The 6,240-nt window shown below is 39.2% G+C and overlaps 1 pseudogene across 1 annotated transcript; it reads left to right on the plus strand.

Moving 5' to 3' along the window:
* The first annotated feature begins 1,291 nt into the window (after window positions 1–1,291).
* Window positions 1,292–2,183, plus strand: LOC110330684 (annotated as a pseudogene). Its single transcript, XR_002380966.2, has one exon. The product of XR_002380966.2 is annotated as a ribose-phosphate pyrophosphokinase 1 pseudogene (transcript).
* Window positions 2,184–6,240: the final 4,057 nt, after the last annotated feature.

Raw genomic sequence — 6,240 nt, forward strand, 5'->3', positions numbered from 1 at the left:
CCCAGAAATGATCCTGTCTAAAAGAACTGGAGGAACAAAAATGGAGAAAAGCCTGAGGAAAAGGAGGTCCAATAACAGGCCCAAATTGAGATCCAGCTCAAGGGGAGGCCCCAAGGCCTGACACTATTACTGATGCTATGGTGTGTTTACAAACAGGAGCCTAACATGGCTGTCCTCTGAAAGACTCAACAAGCAGCTGAAAAAGTCAAATGCAGATGTTTACACCCAACAAATGGACAGAAGCTGGTGACTCCTGTGGTTGAATTAGGGAAAAGCTGGAAGAAGCTGAGGAAGAAGGTGGCCCTATAGGAAGACCAGCAGTCTCAACTAACCTGGACCCCTGAGATCACTCAGAAACTGAGTCATCAACCAGGCAGCATACACCAACTGATACGAAGCCCCCAACACATGTATAGCAGAGGACTTCCAGGTCTGGACTCAGTGAGAGAAGATGCACCTAACCCTCAAGAGACTTGAGACCCCAAAGAGTAGGGAGTTCTGGTGGGGCATCCTCTTGGAGACAGGGAGGAAGTATGGATGAAGAACAGTCAGAAGCTGGACTGGGAGGGGGATAAAGACTAGACTGGAAAAAAAAATCAAAGGATAGATAAATAGATAGATAGATAGATAGATAGATAGATAGATAGATAGATAGATAGATAGATAGATAGACAGTAGATAGACAGACAGATGAAGTTAAGATCTGTTCATTAGTACCAGAGCTGGCTAGCAATACTGGTGAAATGCAGATGTATTGTAAAAGGGCAGGGAGGAGGTGCTAATAGGAACTAATAGAATCTAGGGTTTCTACATATTTTGCAGTTCAGAATAGACAGTTGTAAGGTAGAAAGGAAGATTAAGAACAACTCCAATAATCTCCATTTATAATAAATTTAAACTTTTTGGCATGGGTAACACTGACAACAGATAAGGTTCTGAAGGAAACAATTACCATTGTCATAACATGTTAAGATGTGGAATGGGTACCATGGGAGATCAACAAAAACAAGCTGTAGATGAGGCTGAGTTTGAAATTTAAATATGAATGTATAGAAAAGTTTTGGGGAATTCTGACCCATTATTTCTATAAAAATCCACAGGACTTTTAAACTGTACTCCCCTAGAATAAGGCTTTATGCCTACCATTGCTTTTGAGAAACCATCCCAATGTATTTCTGGTTAATTATGAAGATAGCGGCTCAGAGTCACATCGTGTGTACGAGGCTAGCTTGGGACACATGATCCCCCTGACTAAATCTCCTCAGTGTGAAGATGATAAGGATGTACCACCATACCTGTGTGGAAATTGGGGAAAGCGTTCGTGGAGAAGATGTCTACATTGTATAGAGTGGGTGTGGTGAGATAAATGACAATCTCATGGAGCTTTTGATCATGATTAATGCTTGCAAGATTGCTTCAGCCAGCCGGGTTACTGCAGTCATCCCATGCTTCCCTTATGCCCTCCAAGATAAGAAGGATAAGAGCCGGGCTCCAATCTCAGCTAAGCTTGTTGCAAATATGCTATCTGTAGCAGGTGCGGATCATATTATCACTGTGGATCTACATGCATCTCAAATTCAGGGTTTCTTTGATATCCCAGTGGACAATTTATATGCAGAGCCAGCTGTCCTAAAGTGGATACAGGAGAATATATCTGAGTGGAGAAATTGTACTATTGTCTCACCTGATGCTGGTGGAGCCAAGAGAGTTACCTCCATTGCAGACCGGTTGAATGTGGATTTTGCTTTGATTCACAAGGAACGGAAGAAGGCCAATGAAGTGGACCGCATGGTACTTGTGGGAGATGTGAAGGACCGTGTAGCCATACTTGTGGACGACATGGCTGACACTTGTGGTACAATCTGTCATGCTGCTGACAAACTTCTCTCAGCTGGAGCTACCAGAGTTTATGCTATCTTGACACACGGAATCTTTTCTGGCCCAGCCATTTCTCGCATCAACAATGCATGCTTTGAAGCAGTAGTAGTTACCAATACCATACCTCAGGAGGACAAGATGAAACACTGCTCCAAAATACAGGTGATTGACATCTCTATGATCCTTGCAGAAGCCATCAGGAGAACCCACAATGGAGAATCTGTCTCCTACCTGTTCAGCCATGTTCCTTTATAACTTCTGAAGCATTTTGAAAATAAACCTACCCCACCCCTTGTTTTTCTTGATATTGGCGAGATCAGAAGACCCAGCTTGCTTCAGTATAGCTTTTTACATCCCACATTAGCTATATTAGAATTTGTCCTAAATTGGAGAAAAACAAATTGCTATTAACTGCTAGGATGTTCGACCCGAATTGTTGTATCCTGGCTTTCTTGTTTATTTTGTGAACTTTGCAGCTTTAAGTTGAGCTCAGCTGTTGAAATATGTATAGACTGTTGAGAGAGTATTCCACAAGGTCCTTAGGATATGATTGACAAAGCTCATACTCCATTGCATGTGAATGCTTTGGGGTTTTCTTCATTCAGAATAACTAGCAACAAAGGCAGCCCATGTGTAATACATTTTCAGAGGTCTACAGCAGGAACCCTGAGCATCCTTAAACATAGTTCAGCTGTTGAGCACCCTGTAAGGCAGGGGCAGGTAGCTCAATGCAGTAGTTATTATTTTGGGAGGAAGAAGCCTGATCCATTGCTATTTGTTTAATTTTATTTATCTCGCTTGGATTCTCTACACCTATTCCTTTCCCATTGGCTTTACCTTTAGCTATTGTGACCCTTTCCTGGCCAGATATCTTGGACTCAGTGATGATTGTAACAACATCTGTAAGACTTGCTTCTTGCTATGTAACTGCTAACATTCCCATTAGGTAACTTGCTGTAGCACGACCTTCCTTAGCCTACTACCTCTGAGGTGGTGTTTAGGTGGTGTCGTAGTGCCTTTTGATTAATTTAAGTATTTAATTTTTATTTTCCTTGGATCCATTTGGCCTCTCAATTGAACTTATTGTGTTGTGTAGAAGAAACTTAATAAAATGTCTGTCATGAGAAAAAAAAATTATGAAGATAGCAATGGACACTATATGTATTTCTATGGGAGATGTTTTGTCCTTGGAGAAAAAGAAACTTAAGGTGCAAGCTACTTCGATTATTTTCTAGGAGAGAAATGAGAAGAGATGAAAACTATTTTCTCCTAAAACACAGATTTTCTTCCCACACTTTCACAGCGGTGATACAGGTCACAGAGTGAGAGATTTGTGGAACAAGTGGCAATGCCCTTGTCCAATCAAGAAGAGAGGAAATGACTAGAGATTATAATACATTTTATGTCATTATGTTACTGAGTGTGTTCCACCATTTTCGTATAGCTCACCATTTAAAATGCAACTTACTAACTTCTAAATTAGGAGACATATATCAGTATATTGGTTAAATTCTACTTATTGGTTACCTACTTATTTTCCTACTAAGATAAGTCCAACTGCCTGCCCTTAGACTAACAATAAGCATGGATACACTCACATCAAACTAAATTAAGGGTTTTTCCCATTAATCGAGATGTGACAATGTATCAAAGGTGACTGCAATACTTCAGCAAACATTACTTCACACATAATAAGATGTTTGAGACCGTAGATAATGCTTAATGCAAATGAGAAGAGTAAACCTTATAATATCCATCACTAACATATTATATCTCAATTTGATTAGGAATAAATCATTTCATTGCCAAGGATACTTAAAACCAACATATCTCCTTCTCTGTAATGAAGAACTAGATTAATTGCTGTGCTGTCAACAGATAATGTGATACTCTAGAAATACTATTTTAAAAATGACTGCTAATGCTGTGAACCTTGCCAAATCTTTTGACAGTTAAAATTATCTCATACAATTTGTACACTGCAGCCAGTAAAAAGTTCAGTGTTAATTGAATGACTAAAGCCAAGTGAAATCTTCAGACTTTCATAGTTCTTTCAAATTCATGGAATTAGAATGATTTATTTAAAGATCTACATTTTCACAATTTTCAGTGACCATGCATTTTTCAGGCCTTTAAGATGAGTATATTCCACTGAATATTCACCAAGCTTAAAAAGTAATGTTGTTTATGTCCTACCAGCTGGTGAATCTATTGAAAGACCTCCTCCTTTTGTCTCTTGAGCTACTGGAGCCTTAGATGAATAGACAATAGCTGTGTCTCCCTGGTAAAGGTTTCCAGTTTCTGTGCATATACCCTTGTGTAATCTAGCTATGAGTGAAAGAAAAGATCTGTTCCTAATTTCTTTCTCTCATTTTGACATCTGGGTTAAACTGGAAGATCAAACACAAATCATAATCCTTCTTTCCCATCACAGACAGACAGAAAGACGGTGTGTGGGGTGTGTGTGTGTGTGTGTGTGTGTGTGTGTCTCCTCTGATTTAAGAATCTGGTTGTCAAGAATCCCTGTCTATCACCCAAGTCTCAGCTAAGATTTCAGGTGCAGGACTCATCTGTTGTGTTCTGAAAGCAGAGCCTTGGCATTAGTTGTTCTATTTTTCATTAACACAAAACAGATGTTTCTTGGCAGTTGACTGGGTCTCCTACTTCTTGCCCCTGCTGAAGTTAGACCATCACAACCCTTTAGTAAAAAGTAAAAGAAATTTGCCTTGGGATGATGTACTGCATAATACTTCAAGAAGGTGGGAGAGAGGGACATCACTGCAGGAAGCATGTCAGGAAGATCCAAGGAGACTTTGCATCTGGGTTAACCTGGAGGTATTACAAGGCAAGTAGATCAAAGTGTTAATCTGAAATAACCCTCAGGTCAATCTTTAGATTAGTCATAGAATCACTTTAAATTTTAATTACATTTGAAATCCAATTTTGTATTATGTTTTAAAATAACTCAATAACTTTATTTATAAAAATTTGAGTTCCCTCCTTTTATTTTCAAGTCTTTAATGCTATCATCTCTTTGGGACAGTCTTTTGTTGGACACATTTTTGCCAAATATGGGCAGATACAGTATTTTTAAAAGTGTAAATTCAAGTTAGTGAGAGTTGATGAATCTTATTTCATTATGATGAAACACCTTTGATAGCTTGCCATCTCTTGCTCACATAATTCTACTTCACCGATCTGAGAGTCCTCATGTTAGCATACTGGCACACAGAGAAAGCGCAGATTGCAAAGTTGCCAACAGATGAATTTCAATCTAATTAGGAAATGAGTTCCTCCAATAGAGGCTATATAAACACTTTCTAATATCCACAGTGGCAGCTTTGTCAATAGCACCCCAGAATTTTCAAATTTATAACAAAAATCAACCATTGATTCTCTGATGCTAGCAGATCTCTCGCTCAGAAGCCTCTCCTGCCTCTTTCCTATAGAGTGCACAAACATCAGTTGACCTAATCACCTCCTAACCACTGACAGATTATTAAAGTATGGCTGGAAACCTTAATCTTTAATTGTGCACATATGCAGTGTGATTGAAGGAAATAGTCAGCTTTGTCTGCCAAATTGGCAACATTTAGAAACTAATTTGTTATGACAGAGCATCAATGGTATTTAAACAACAAAATGAAGGCATTGTTGCTCTGGTCGAACTATTAAAATATCAGATAACATCATTAAAAAATAGGTAGGTGTCCATAGAAAAGCTCCATACCTACCTTAAAGCTACCTTCCAAGTCAAATTAGCTAAGAGTTTTATTCACCCTCGGGAGCCCACAGTTTGTATCCTGAGGACTGCCCTCCCATGAGACTCACCTTCAGAGGATGGTTGACTTTCACTGCCTGGATGAGGAGGACCTCAGAAGGCTGATTCTAGGTGTGCCAAGGATGAAGAATAGGATGGCAAACTTCCTGCTGGGAAACATTAGTGTTGGTTTAGCTCCTTGATTCTTTTACTGTGAAAACATAGCTGCAGGCTGGGCACTGGTATCACAATGAAGAAGAGAGGTAATTAAGAAAAGCTCTTCATACCTTGTCCACCAACATTCCACTTGTGAACACTGAGGCATACCATGTCCTTCTTGCTCTCTCCATTCTTGGATCCCACTGGACAGAAATGCAATTGTTCTAAGCCAGTTTTTCTGCCATAATTATTTAGGTGCCATGGTAATCCAATGCCCTTTCTCTGCTACTCCCTTTTATCCCTGACCATATCAAGTTAGGTCTCCATCTCAAGCACCTCCAAGTATAGACAGATTCAAATGTTCTGTTTCATCCCTTTTGCATATAAAATATAAAGTCACTATAAGTTTGGTATTAAGAACTATTATTACAAGATACTACTAC

The sequence above is a fragment of the Mus pahari genome, chromosome 13 (assembly GCF_900095145.1).
Source record: "Mus pahari chromosome 13, PAHARI_EIJ_v1.1, whole genome shotgun sequence".
In the NCBI taxonomy this organism is placed as follows: Eukaryota; Metazoa; Chordata; class Mammalia; order Rodentia; family Muridae; genus Mus; species Mus pahari.